The sequence below is a fragment of the Neoarius graeffei genome, chromosome 1 (genome assembly GCF_027579695.1).
Source record: "Neoarius graeffei isolate fNeoGra1 chromosome 1, fNeoGra1.pri, whole genome shotgun sequence".
NCBI classification, from domain to species: Eukaryota; Metazoa; Chordata; class Actinopteri; order Siluriformes; family Ariidae; genus Neoarius; species Neoarius graeffei.
In genome coordinates, this window is record NC_083569.1 from 63,812,801 (window position 1) to 63,828,663 (window position 15,863).

Consider the following 15,863-nt stretch of genomic DNA (forward strand, 5'->3'; position numbering starts at 1 on the left):
CTTGGATTTATGCGTGCATGGCGGACTGACGTAGGTGATCCCGCCCACGCGTGACGTAGGTCACGCGGAAGTTGCCTGGGAATTGTAGTTCTGACACAAGATGGTGGCATGATACCTACACTTACATACATACCTCAATGCCATCTTGGATCTGAAGGTCATGGCAATATTTGGGCTTTCAGTAATTTCTTTGAACTGTTCTTTTTCTATGGCAGAATGATTGTACAACAGACATTAATTAAAAAAATACTAGAATTTGGTGCACAAGTTTTACTTTTCTTTGGGTTTTCTGAAATCAACACAGGGTCAAAATTATACATACATGGTCAAAAACTTACATACGCTCACTTAGATTATTAATTCAGAGGTGCTGAAACTTCCAAAACGTCTCTTATCTTGCCAAGGCCGAGGTCTCTTAACTTCCTGTTCTTGATCATGATTGACTACAGCTGGTAGCTTCTCTGTGCCTTCATAAAAAGGGTTTGTGAACAGCACTCACTGGATTGACCAACACACAGTAAAATGGGAAAGTCCAAGGAGCTCAGTGCAGATCTGAGAAAGAGGATTGCAAATGTACACAACTCCAGAATGTCTCTTGGAGCCACTTCTAAACAACTGCAAATTCCAAGATCAGTTTAAACAATGGTATCCACGTTATTGTGAGGTGTAGTCACTTTGCCAAGCCACTTTGCTTCAAGAAAACCAAAACTATCACCCTCAGCTGAAAAGAAATTGGTTTGGATGGTCAGAAACAACCTAGGAACTACCATGGCACAGCCCTGCCATGAACTGGAAGCTGATGGATCACTGTCTCCAGTTCAGATCACCATGGACTGAACTAGAAATAACCCCCTGCTCCAAAATTGACACCTTCAAGCTAAACTAAAGTTTGAAGCTGACCACACGGACAAAGAAAAAGCCTTCTGGAGGATAGCTGTATGGTCAGATGAGACAAAGATTGAGTTGTTTGGCCACAATGACCACCATGTACAGAGGGACACTGTACCAGCTGGTGGTGGTGGTAGGATCATCATGCTCTGGGGCTGTTTTACTGCCAGTGGAACTGGTTCATTGCACAAAGTGGATGGAATAATGGAGGAGAACTACCTCAGAATTCTTCAGTATAAACCATCAGAAACTTGAACACGACTTGGGACTTACAACAGGACAATGAACCCAAACACGCATCAGACCTGGTTGTGGAGGATCAAGCAGGCTAACATTAAGCTTAAAACAAGTCCTGACTTCAACCCTATTGAAAATATATGGACCGTGCTTATAAGTAGAGTCCATGCCAAGAAAAAAAATTTAATTGAACTCTACCAATTCTACTGGGAGTCTGTTAGGGGTGGAGAGTTAGGATCCAATAGCAGAACACAAACTAGGAAATCCAATAAATAAAAAATGATTTAATTAAAGTCCAAAAAGGGTCAACGACCAAAAAAAACCCCAGACAAGGTAGACAGAGCTAATATGAAAAAACATGAATAGTTCTGACAAAAACTGAAGACAAAATGTAATGCAAAAAACATGAAAAACTCACAAAACGTGAGTGCAAAAAAAAAACCGTGGCTAAGACTAGACAAAACAGAGCAAAATTCCAGGAAGCAAAAAATGGCACAGAAACAGACAAGACGTTCTGGCAAAGTCTTCTTCTTCTAGGTTTTACGGCAGCTGGCATCCAAAAAGTTGCATTGCTGCCATCTACAGGACTACCACCTTAGTGCACATACATACACACCAGTGTCCATTAAGAACTTGAAAAAAAACATCATCTTCCACTCCCGTTTGACCTTATTTCTAAAATACCTTTCAGAGATACTTCTTCCAAGCCAATCTCCCGCAGCTGTCTAATTAAATCTTGCCTTTGGCGGTCATGATTTCTACAAGAAATCAAAACATGATGAACTGTCTCGCGCTCTCAGCAAGAACACAGGCCATTTTGATGCTTTCCCAAAATAAATAAAGTGCTGTTCAGAAATGTGTGACCAATCCTCAATCTAGAAATAATTACCTCTTCATTACATCTAGCCCCCCCTCTTTGACAGACATTAACTGAATCAGTCACTCTACCGACAATTGAGAATAGATGCCTCCCTTTGTTTTCTTGCTCCCAAAGCTGTTGCCATTTTAAAATTGCTTCCTGCCACACAATACTTTTAACCTCCGCCTTGGACAGATTTATGTTGACATCTATGGTTACCTTTTGAGCAGCTTCCTTAGCCAACTTATCAACCTTTCCATTTGATGCTATACCTACATGTGCTGGGACCCATACAAATGATATTTCTACCCCTCTCCTTTTCATATCTCTAATTGCCAGAAGAATATCATATATAAGATCTTGTCAGCTCTTTGATGACCCTTTCCCAATACTATTGATTGCTGACACAGAGTCACTACTTATCAATACTTTATGGTTCTGAATCTGTTCAGCCCATTGTACTGCCATCAGGATTGCATATAATTCCACTGTGAATACACTTAGAAAGTTTGAGGTCCTCTTAACAGCTTGGATATTCCACCTCTGAACAACAAAAGCTGCTCCTGTAGCACCCGTTTCTTGATCCTTTGAACAGTCAGTAAAAATTAATATGTATTCCTGATACCTTTCTCTTACATGACATTGAAATTCATGCACCAAATCTGCCTCAGGATTATCTGACTTAGGCTACATCCACACGACAACGGCAACGAGATGTTATTTAAAAAAATATCGCGTCCAAATGGGCAACGATCAGTAAAATATCAGGTCCATATGGCAACGCAACGCTTGCTGAAAACGATGCAATACACATGCCACACCTCTAGGGGCGCTGTAAGACGGTCCCTTCGGAGACACCAGAACAATAGAAGAAGTAAGGACGCATGCGCATAAACTATTATGCGCGAGACTTCATATTAGCCACAAAGTCAGAAAAACCTGTTCGTAAAATTACATTATAATGACCAAATACAATGAAAAGTATTTTTCCAGTCTCACCTGTGAAAGGTAATCCCATGTGATCTCGTTTGGATGGTAAACCTGTTGGTACAGTTAAACGCAGCACATGAATGAGGCATCTTTATTCTCCGCTTTGACCCATCCAATATGGCGGCGAGGATGACGTATGATTCTACGTGGAAGGCGGCGTCTTTAATGGTCCGGAATAAATTGAATGCTACACGTTGATGGATTAATTTGTTCTTCTACACCCTTTTTGAGGAATGTATTGTAGGACTTAAACCAACATCTGAGGAGGTGAGATCGCTCCTTTTTTTCCCTATTTTTGCTGGCGGGATTGACTCTGCCCTAACTCGCGCTCTCTCTCTCTCTCTCTCTCTCTCTCTCTCACTTTGCACCATTACACAATAAATATTCACAGTGAAAATATTTTGTAAGCGCGTTTCATGAACCAAGTTATAGGATTTGTTGACAATTCGCATCGAGTTCGTTACACTTCTACCCGGCGTGAAGCACTGACAGTCATGTGGTTGTGACGTCACCGTAAACAAATCCGTTCTACTCATCCAGACGACTTCGCAACGGCAACGTTGCCAGATCTTTCCACTCTGGGATCCGTTCTCAAAAGATTGCGTTTTGGGGCACCCAAAACGCCGGTGCCGTGTGGACGCCAGGCCGAAACGATAAACAATTGTATCGGATTCACCTGAATCCGTTGCCGTGTGGACAGGGCCTTAATCTCAAGCAATTCTAAATCAGTCTTTGGGAACTCCAATTGCCATAGAGGAACTGATGGCCACATTGCTCCTGGACAAAAGTTCTTGTCAAGAATAGCCATTTCCTGTGCCACTGTCTCTCCTACCCATCAAAAACTTGGACATCTCGCCACCTCTCTCTCCCAGCTTGCCTGAATTATACTTTTAACTGGGTGATCACACCTTTGACCCATCAGATTAACCCGATAGTTAGGCTGAAGCTGCTTTCTCCGCAAACAGAGTGGCATTTCTCCTGTTTCTACCTGTAAGGAACATACTGGGGAAGATCGCACAGCTCCTGTACATATTCTCGGTGCCTTAGCTTGAACTATATCTAACCCAGCTAAAACTGATTTGGCTGCAGATCCATAAACCAAACATCCATATTCAATTCTTGCTCTAATTAGATATATATAAATTTGCTTCAAAGAAGCTACATCTGCTCCCCATTCTGTGCCAGCAAGGCATCTCATTAAATTCATAACCCTTTTACATTCGTCTATTACTTTTGATACATGATCTCTCCATGTAAGTCTCGTGTCAAAAAATACACCAAGAAATTTAAAACTTTTAACCCTTTCCAAAGTCCTACCATACAGTTCCAGTTTTAAACTTTCATCTATTTTCTTCCTAGTAAAGGACATCACCTTAGTCTTTTCAATAGATAGTCTAAAACCCCATTTCCTTCCCCAGTCCTCCACCAGAGTTAGAGCTTCCTGCACCTTCTTCAGGGTGTACTTCACATTCTTCCCCCTTTTCCCTATGCTACCATCATCTACAAATAGCAACTTTTCAATTCCTGGCTAGCAAAGTCCCCTCTCTCTCTCTCTTTCTGATTTATATGGCGGTTGACAACTGTTTCTGTGTATTCCCGCCACCACTGGACTGGAGTGTGTAACAGGAGTTGCTTCTTATCTAGAATTTAAATATGTTTTAATAATCCGGTGTTTTTCAAAAAAGTAAACAAATAAGATTAAATTTTCCCATTACTTCTTTGTAAGATATTTCTGACATTAAAGGGTGTATTATTGGCCTTGACTTGGGCAATAAAATTCTGTCTCTCTTGATAGTATTTTTGACAATGAATAAGAACATGCTCTACAGTCTCTGGGCTTTGTGATGCACAATACTCGCAGTTACCATCAGCATGCCTACTCATAATAAAGAGCGTACTATTAAGATGGGAGTGCCCAATTCTCAGCCTGGCCAATATCACTCCCTCCTGTCTTGCATTAAGTGAACCAATAGCTCTATGTATTTCAGGCTGAATGTTAAAAAGATGTCTCCCAGAAGACCCATTCTCCCAAAGGTGCTGCCATCTCCCATGTACTCTGGCCTTAATGATGCTTTTGACTTCAGCCTTACTATACTGTATATTAATATCTATATTGTCCCTACTTGCCACTCTTTTGGCATATTTGTCAGCCAACTCGTTCCCCTCCACCCCTACATGAGCTGGAACCCATAAAAAGGAAAGTTTAAAACCTGCCTTCATTAACACACTTGTCAACTGTAAAATGTCAAGAAGAATGTCAGTCCTGGATGTGGAATGTGAGTTCTGAATACTCACAAGAGCAGAGCTAGAGTCAGATGCTATGACCACTTGCCTGTGCCTATCCCCATTACCCTCTATTCAGAGCAGGGCAGACCATATGGCTACCAGCTCTGCTGTATACACAGCCAGGTCATCAGTTATTCTCTTTTTAATGGCCAACCCCAGCTCGGGTACCACATACGCCACTCCCACCCTTTTATCAGGACCCTTTGAGGCATCTGTATATATAAACATACTCTTGCTGTAATGTTCATGACTGTACCCATCAACTCTCCACTTGTCCACCTTACACTCCTGCTTTTCTTCAAGCAGCCCCAGGTCTACTTTAGCTTCCTCCAAGGTCCAAGGGGGAACTGTAGAATATGATACTGTAGGGCAGATATTAAAGCCACTTAATCCCATATTCATAACCCAATCTCTGACTGTCCACCCAAAGCTTTTCCCTCCCTCATACAGTCGCTCTTGGCAATATCTCAGGACTGGCTGAGTAATGTGGCCATCATTGTGACCCCTGAGGTTAGCCCAGTACACCAGGGCAAGCTGCTGTCTTCTTAAATATAAGGGCATTTCCCCAACCTTAATTTGAATGGCTGCCACTGGTGATGTTTTAACTGCTCCGCAGCAGATTCTCAAAGCTTGGTTGTGTATCACATCTAGTTTGTGCAACAATGACTTGGAAGCCGACCCATAGGCTATACACCCATAGTCTAATACTGACCTCATGAGGCCAGTATAGATTGATCTCAGTGCTGCACCGGATGCACCCCATTCAACCCCACACAGGCACCTCATTACATTTAGAATTTTTTTTTACACCTATCCACCATTTTCTGGATGTGGAACGCCCACATCAACTTCCTGTCAAACCATATCCCCAAATACTTAAAAAACCCGACTCTTTCCAGCTCTCTGCCTGCCAGGTAAATTTTAAGCTCAGGACTAATACTTCCCCTAGAGAAAATCATAACTTCTGTTTTCTCCACTGAGATCCTAAATCCCCACTGAACCGCCCATTGCTGAACTTCATTAACTACACACTGCATTTTATTTATAATGAAACCCAAATTCCTCCCCTTCTTCCACATGGCTCCATCATCAGCAAACAAGGCTACACCATCAGGCTCCTGTACATCCTTAAATATTTGATCTATCATTATATTAAACAGTAATGGACTAACAATACTTCCCTGAGGAGTGCCATTTTCTGCTACATAGTTGGAGCTTCCATCCCCATTTATTTTAACCCTTAGCCGTCTGTCAGTCAGGAAAGCCTCCACCCACTGGAGCATTCTACCCCCAACTCCTAATTGCTGCAGCTTGATTAACAAACCTTTTGTCCAAAGCATGTCATAAGCCTTTTCAATATCAAAAAATATTGCTACTACTGATTCTTTATTTACTTGGGCTCTCCTTATGAAGTCTTCTAGACATACTACTGGATCCATGGTACCTCTACCTCTCCTAAAGCCACTCGGGTAGCTTTGGAGAAGTCCCTTCGTCTCTAGCCAATAGGTCAGCCTATCATTTACCATCTTTGCCATGGTTTTTCCCACCTGGGAAGTCAAAGCTATTGGCCGGTAACTACTTGGGCTATGAGGATCTTTACCAGGTTTCCTGATTGGTACAATCAAAGACTCTTTCCATTCCCTAGGAATCACCCCCTCTACCCATATTTTATTGAATAGCAGCAATATTTTGTCTTTTCCCCTATCACTGAGCCTACTCAACATTTCATAGCAGATAGAGTCCTTCCCTGGAGCAGACTTCCTTATTTTCCTCAGGACATTATTTAACTCTAATCTTGTAAACAGGGCACTCAAACTGCTTTCTTCCTGACCAACACTCACATTCTCAGTGTATTTTAAGATCGTTTCTTCCCTTCCTTTCCACCAGACTTAGGTTATCAGAGCTATGCACTCTAGCTAATGTTTTAGCTATAACCTCTGCCTTATCTTTGCTAGTAGCTGCAACATTCTCTCCATCAATAATCAAGGGGTAGTCATAGCTTCTGTTAATGCCATTCATTTTCTTAATCGTACCCCACACTCTCTATGGGGGTAGTACGCCCCAAGGAATCACAAAATCTCCTCCAATACTCCTTTTTTGCCTTCTTCACAGCCCTCCTCACTAGAGCCTGTGCTCTCTTATACTCAAAGACTGAAAGTTATGAGATTTCTTTAATATCCTGAATAACCTGTTCCTATTCTTCACTGCATCTTGACAGTCTTTTGACCACCAAGGTACAATCCTGCTCAAAGGCCTGGCTTCTGTCTTTGGGATAGCCTCCCCTGCCGCAGCCACTATACTTGCACTAATTCCCTTACACATCTCTTCCACACCCACATCATCCACCAATGATAGCCACTCATCACTCAACTCTATATACTTCTCCCAGTTAGCTTTTTCTAGTATCCATCTGCCCCCTCTTGTCACCCCATCTTTTAGCACCTCCACCCCCACCTGCACCCTAATAGGGAAGTGATCACTCCCAATTGTATTACTATCAAGTACCTCCCACCCACACTTATCAGCCATGTCCCTGGAAACTATGGTCAAATCTATTGCTGATTCTTTCCTTCTGGAAATGTCTATCCTAGTAGCAGACCCATCATTTATACAAACTAATCCTTCTTCACCCATGAACTCCTCCAAGACTTTACCATTACCATCATCCCTATCCCCCCATAAAGTGCTATGTGCATTAAAGTCACCACACCAAATTATTTTCCCAGACATATCCTTAAAAATTTCTTCAAGTGATCTCATTTCCAACTGCCTACAAGGATTATAAAAGTTAACAATTAAAACTTTACCAACATCACACCAAACTTCAACAATAATATATTCCATGTCATCTCCTTTCCTTACCTCCCTAAACTGTACCCCCCTCTGAATGAAGGTAACAACACCTCCACCCATACCAGAGTCCCTGTCCCTTCTCACTGAAATAAACCCTTTAATAACAAAGTCCAGCCTAGGTATCAGCCAGGATTCCTGAATGCAAATAATATCAGGCATTTCATCAAGATTCTCAATGTACTTATTAAATTCCTGGCCATTGGAAATCAAACTCCTTGCATTCCATTGAAGGATATGCAACACCATTAATACGATGCTAAAGGTCCTGAACATGATTGATAAAGAGAGGACTCCTCAACAGTAGCATCTTGTTCATTAAGAGCATCCACAACTCTTGTCCATTCCAACCCTTGTACGTTCAAAAGCTTCCTGGCAGACTTAACTATGATTTTAATCCTATCTGTTCTGCTACTTGTTTGAGCCGCTTTATTAATGACATCGGCCATAAAAAACACAAAGTCCTGTTTCTTAACAATCAGTGAATCTTCTTGAATCCTTTTGCATGTCGTGCACTCTCCTTTCGATCTGCCATTATCATTCTTTGCCACATTAACTGGTTTAGGAACTTGCTTAACTGCCTCGGCATAAGACTTTCCTTGCTCAACTTTAATTCTCTGAACTTCTCTCATTCGTTTATACACCTCACAGCCTCCATACGCTGCACTGTGATTACCACCACAATGGCAACATTTTTGAATTGACCCTTCCGCACATTCACCATAATTATGTTCTCCTCTGCACTTACTGCATCTTAATTTCCCTTTACATACTGCCGCTATATGCCCATACCTTTGGCACTTGAAACATCTCAATGGAGGAGGGATATACGCCCTTACATCAAAACTCAAACCCTATAAACACTTTTTGGGGAAGCATGATTTCATCAAACATAAGCAAAACCGACAGACTGTCGCTCAACACCCCATCCCTTTTAATTTTTAGGCGCTTAGCCTCTTTTACTTTGACCTTTCTAATACTAGCCATTAGGTCTTCCATTGAATCCTCAACAGGGATCCCAGTTATTACTCCCCTAATCATTTTTTTATCCCGGCCTACCACACACTTGACATTCTGCCCAGCAAATTTATTCATCTTTACTGTTCTCATTAATTGTGCCTCATCCATACATTCTACCAGAAGTGACCCACTCCTTGTATTAATGACACGCACAACTTCTCCTAACTCCTCATGCACCTTCCTCGTCAACTGGATAGGACTCCAACCCGTAAACGAATCACCCTCTTTAACCAGCGTAATAAATACCTTATACGATTCCTTCCTCACCAATGTATCCATATTCTCATTAATACTGTTATTAATCCCCTTCAATTTTTTACGCTTGGGACCCCCATCCTCACCAAACCCACGCTCAAATTCATCCATCCCACACTTCCTACTCTGTCACTTCCCATAAGCAACGCCTGACCATTCACCCCACCCAGCGAGCCACCACCTCTAGCTCTCACCTCTAGCAAAGTCCCCTTCTGAGAACAGCCTATTTATACACAGCAGAGCAGACCAGGAAGTGAATGCCGGCAAGATGGAAGTCCCGTCCCGGATCCGGATTGCGCTGAACTGGGAGATAGTAAATCTCCGGAGTGGAAATCTGGGGCGGATCATGACAGAGTCATGAAATATCCAACCAGGATTCTGCCAGAAGCTTGTTCATGGTAAAAAAAAAAAATGTTTGGTCAAGGTGAATCTTGCAAAGAGACATTTTATCCAAATATTAGGTGTGCTGTATGTATATTTTTGATCCTGTATGTATAATTTTGACCCTGTGTTGATTTCAGAAAACCGAAAGGGGGAAAAATATTTATTTATTTATTTATTTATTTTTAACATACAAGTTTACATACAGTCATCTTGGATATGAATGTCATGGCAATATTTGGGTTTTCAGTAATTTATCTGAACTGTTCTTTTTCTGTGGCAGAATGTAAATAAGATAAAATTTTTGACACCCTGTATATATATTGTGTGTGTGTGTGTGTGTGTGTGTGTATACAGTGGTGCTTGAAAGTTTGTGAACCCTTTAGAATTTTCTATATTTCTGCATAAATATGACCTAAAACATCATCGGATTTTCACACAAGTCCTAAAGGTAGATAAAGAGAACCCAGTTAAACAAATGAGACAAAAATATTATACTTGGTCATTTATTTATTGAGGAAAATGATCCAATATTACATATCTGTGAGTGGCAAAAGTATGTGAACCTCTAGGATTAGCAGTTAATTTGAAGGTGAAATTAGAGTCAGGTGTTTTCAATCAATGGGATGACAATCAGGTGTGAGTGGGCACCCTGTTTTATTTAAAGAACAGGGATCTATCAAAGTCTGATCTTCACAACACATGTTTGTGGAAGTGTATCATGGCACGAACAAAGGAGATTTCTGAGGACCTCAGAAAAAGTGTTGCTGATGCTCATCAGGCTGGAAAACATTACAAAACCATCTCTAAAGAGTTTGGACTCCACCAATCCACAGACAGACAGACTGTGTACAAATGGAGGAAACTCAAGACCATTGTTACCCTCCCCAGGAGTGGGCGACCAACAAAGATCACTCCAAGAGCAAGGCGTGTAATAGTCGGCGAGGTCACAAAGGACCCCAGGGTAACTTCTAAGCAACTGAAGGCCTCTCTCACATTGGCTAATGTTAATGTTCATGAGTCCACCATCAGGAAAACACTGAACAACAATGGTGTGCATGGCAGGGCTGCAAGGAGAAAGCCACTGCTCTCCAAAAAGAACATTTCTGCTTGTCTACAGTCTGTTAAAGATCATGTGGACAAGCCAGAAGGCTGTTGGACAAATGTTTTGTGGACGGATGAGACCAAAATAGAATTTTTGATTTAAATGAGAAGCGTTATGTTTGGAGAAAGGAAAACACTGCATTCCAGCATAAGCATCTTATCCTATCTGTGAAACATGGTGGTGGTAGTATCATGGTTTGGGCCTGTTTTGCTGCATCTGCGCCAGGATGGCTTGCCATCATTGATGGAACAATGAATTCTGAATTATACCAGTGAATTCTAAAGGAAAATGTCAGGACATCTGTCCATGAACTGAATCTCAAGAGAAGGTGGGCCATGCAGCAAGACAACAGCCCTAAGCACACAAGTTGTTCTACCAAAGAATGGTTAAAGAAGAATAAAGTTAATGTTTTGGAATGGCCAAGTCAAAGTCCTGACTTTAATCCAATCAAAATGTTGTGGAAGGACCTGAAGCGAGCAGTTCATGTGAGGAAACCCACCAACATCCCAGAGTTGAAGCTGTTCTGTATGGAGGAATGGGCTAAAATTCCTCCAAGCCGGTGTGCAGGACTGATCAACAGTTACCGGAAACGTTTAGTTGCAGTTATCGCTGCACAAGGGGGTCACACAAGATACTGAAAGCAAAGGTTCACATACTTTTGCCACTCACAGATATGTAATATTGGATCATTTTCTTCAATAAATAAACGAGCAAGTATAATATTTCTGTCTCATTTGTTTAACTGGGTTCTCTTTCTCTACTTTTAGGACTTGTGTGAAAATCCGATGATGTTTTAGGTCATATTTATGCAGAAATATAGAAAATTCTAAAGGGTTCACAAACTTTCAAGCACCACTGTATATATAACACACACACACACACAGTGGTGTTTGAAAGTTTGTGAACCCTTTAGAATTTTCCGTATTTCTGCATAAATATGACCTAAAACCTCATCAGATTTTCACACAAGTCCTAAAAGTAGATAAAGAGAACCCAGTTAAACAAATGAGACAAAAAGATTATACTTGGTCATTTATTTATTGAGAAAAATTATACAATATTACCTATCTGTGAGTGGCAAAAGTATGTGAACCTCTAGGATTAGCAGTTAATTTGAAGGTGAAATTCGAGTCAGGTGTTTTCAATCAATGGGATGACAATCAGGTGTGAGTGGGCACCCTGTTTTACAACCCCAATTCCAAAACAGTTCGTATGCTATGTAAACTGTAAATAAAAACTGAATATGATGATTTGCAAATCATGGAAACCCTATGTTTCATTGAAAATAGTGCAAAGACAACAGATCAAATCTTGAAACTGAGAAATGTTATTGTTTTTTGAAAAATATATCCTCATTTTGAATTTGGTGTCAGCAACACATTTCAAAAAAGTTAGGACATGGGCATGTTTACCACTGTGTTGCATCACCTCTACTTTTAACAACACTCTGTAAACGTTTGGGAACTGAGGAAACCAGTTGCTGTAGTTTTGAAAGAGAAATGTTGTTCCATTCTTGCACGTTATACAATTTCAGTTGCTCAACAGTTTGGGGTCTCTATTGTTGTATTTTGCACTTCATAATGCGCCAAATGTTTTAAATGCGAGAGAAGTCTGGACTGCAGGCAGGCCAGTTTAGCACCCGGACTCTTTTACTACAGAGCCATGCAATTTTAATATGTGCAGAAAGCAGTTTGGCATTGTCTTGCTGAAAGAAGGAGGGCCTTCCCTGAAAAAGATTTTGTCTGGATGGCAGCATATTGCTCTGAAACGTGTATATATCATTCAGCATTCATGATGCCTTCCCAGATGTACAAGCTACCCATGTCATGTGCACTAATGCACCCTCATACCATCACAGATGCTGGCTTTTGAACTGTGCACTGATAACAAGCCGGATGGTCCCTCTCCTCTTTAGCCTGGAGGACGTGGTGCCCATGATTTCGAAAAAGAATTTCTACTTTTGATTCGTCAGACCTTGGGACAGTTTTCCACTTCGCCTCAGTCCATTGTAAAAGAGCTCGGGCCCAGAGAAGGTGGTGCTGTTTCTGGATGTTGTTTATATCTGGTTTTAACTTGCATTTGTGGATGCAGTAATGAGCTGTTTTCACAGATGATGGTTTTCTGAAGTGTTCCTGAGCCCATACAGTGATTTCCACTACAGACACGTGTCTGCTTTTAATGCAGTGTCTCCTGAGGGCCTGAAGATCACAGGCATCCAGTGTCAGTTTTCAGCCATGTCTCTTGCATACAGAGATTTCCCCAGATTCTCAGAATTTTTTAATTATATTATGTGCCATAGATGATGTGATCCCCAAATTCTTTACAGTTTTACATTGAGGAACGTTATTCTTAAATTATTGCACTGTTTGCCCACGCAGTCTTTCACAGAGCGGTGAACCCCTCCCCATCTTTACTTTTGAGAGACTCCGCCTCTCTGGGATGCTCTTTTTATACCCAATCATATTTCTGACCTGTTGCCAATTAACCAAATTAGTTTTTTTTTAAGCATTACATAACTTTTTCAGTCTTTTGTTGCCCTGTCCCAACTTTTCTGAAACGTGTTGCTGAAATCAAATTAAAAATGAGCATATCTTTTTCAAAAAACAATAAAATTTCTCAGTTTCAACATTTGGCATGTTGTCTTTGTATTATTTTCAATGAGATATAGGGTTTCCATGATTTTGCAAATCTTCACATTCTGTTTTGATTTATGTTTTACACAGTGTGCCAACGTTTTTGGAATTGGGGTTGTATTTAAAGTACAGGAATCTATCAAAGTCTGATTTTCACAATACATGTTTGAGGAGGTGTATCATGGCACAAACAAAGGAGATTTCTGAGGACCTCAGAAAAAGCGTTGTTGATGCTCATCAGGCTGGAAAAGGTTACAAAACCATCTCTAAAGACTTTGGACTCCACCAATCCACAGTCAGACAGATTGTGTATAAATGGAGGAAATTCAAGACCATTGTTACCCTCCCCAGGAGTGGCTGACCAACAAAGATCACTCCAAGAGCAAAGCATGTAATAGTCGGTGAGGTCACAAAGGACCCCAGGGTAACGTCTAAGCAGCTGAAGGCCTCTCTCACATTGGCTAATATTAATGTTCATGAGTCATCAGAAGAACACTGAACAACAGTGTTGTGCATGTCAGGGTTGCAAGGAGAAAGCCACTGATCTCCAAAAAGAACATTGCTGCTCGTCTGCAGTTTGCTAAAGATCACGTGGACAAGCCAGAAGGCTATTGGAAAAATGTTTTGTGGATGGATGAGACCAAAATAGAACTTTTTGGTTTAAATGAGAAGCGTTATGTTTGGAGAAAGGAAAACACTGCATTCTAACATAAGAACCTTATCCCATCTGTGAAACATGGTGGTGGTAGTATCATGGTTTGGGCCTGTTTTGCTGCATCTGCGCCAGGATGGCTTGCCATCATTGATGGAACAATGAATTCTGAATTATACCAGCGAATTCTAAAGGAAAATGTCAGGACATCTGTCCATGAACTGAATCTCAAGAGAAGGTGGGTCATGCAGCAAGACAACGACCCAAAGCACACAAGTCGTTCTACCAAAGAATGGTTAAAGAAGAATAAAGTTAATGTTTTGGAATGGCCAAGTCAAAGTCCTGACCTTAATCCAATCGAAATGTTGTGGAAGGACCTGAAGCGAGTAGTTCATGTGAGGAAACCCACCAACATCCCAGAGTTGAAGCTGTTCTGTATGGAGGAATGGGCTAAAATTCCTCCAAGCTGGTGTGCAGGACTGATCAACAGTTACTGGAAACGTTTAGTTGCAGTTATTGCTGCACAAGGGGGTCACACCAGATACTGAAAGCAAAGGTTCACATACTGTTGCCACTCACAGATATGTAATATTGGATCATTTTCCTCAATAAATAAATGACCAAGTATAATATTTTTGTCTCATTTGTTTAACTGGGTTCTCTTTATCTACTTTTAGGACTTGTGTGAAAATCTGATGAGGTTTTAGGTCATATTTATGCAGAAATATGGAAAATTCTAAAGGGTTCACAAACTTTCAAGCACCACTATAAATATAATCCTTTCTATACATATTCTTTATTTACAAAAACCGTTTATTTTTACACATCAAGATTTTCCAAAGTCCATTCTAATAAATGAAAAATTGACAAATTACACAATTTGATTATAATTACATTATGTAAGAACAACAAAAGTGAAATTGTAATTGAGATTTGTTCATAAAGTTGAAAAAGAAATTTTTTTTGCAATATTGCCCAGCCCTACCACAGCACTGTTGAATTGTTAAATCTAATTGCTTAGAGGGTGCTAATTTACTCCAGTAATACAGTTGCAAATCACAGGTTTATATTACTTCACTTAAGCTCCAGCTTGCCTGCGACCCTGTAGAACAGGATAAAGTGGCTAGAGATAATGAGATGAGAGACTTGTTCTAATACTTAAAAAGAGAGGCTGGTTAGGGAATATTTGTTTATAGTTATAAATTTGTTTATCACATAAGTGATAACAAGAAGCACCTTGCTCCACAGATGTCCCACAACAGTAAATCTAACTACAAATCAATAAAAGCACAATACATTGTTCATTAATAAATAATTAAGACAAATTTAAAAAGAAATTATGAAAATTACAATTGTACAATTTACAATTGTAATAATTGGAAAATTGCTGTTGTGTAAGAGGAATAAATAAATAAATAAGACATGCGGTTAGGCTAATATGGGACGGCCTTGGGCTGAGGTGCCCTTGAGCGAGGAACCTAACTCCCAACTCCTCCCTGAGCGCTGTTAGCATGGCTGCCCACTGCTCTGGGTATGCGTGTGTGCTCATTGCTCACGTGTGTGTGTGCATGTGTGTGTTCACTGCTTCAGATGGGTTAAATGCAGAGAGGAATTTCACAAATGTGTGATGAATAAAGTTGTTCTTTCTTTCTTTCTTTCTTTCTTTCTTTCTTTCTTTCTTTCTTTCTTTCTTTCTTTCTTTCTTTC

General features: G+C 40.6%; 1 protein-coding gene across 2 annotated transcripts in view; it reads left to right on the forward strand.

Annotated features, from left to right (window-relative positions):
- Positions 1-15,863, forward strand: part of LOC132881484 (plectin-like) — a 64,035-nt gene that overhangs the window by 44,564 nt on the left and 3,608 nt on the right. The window lies entirely within an intron of this gene.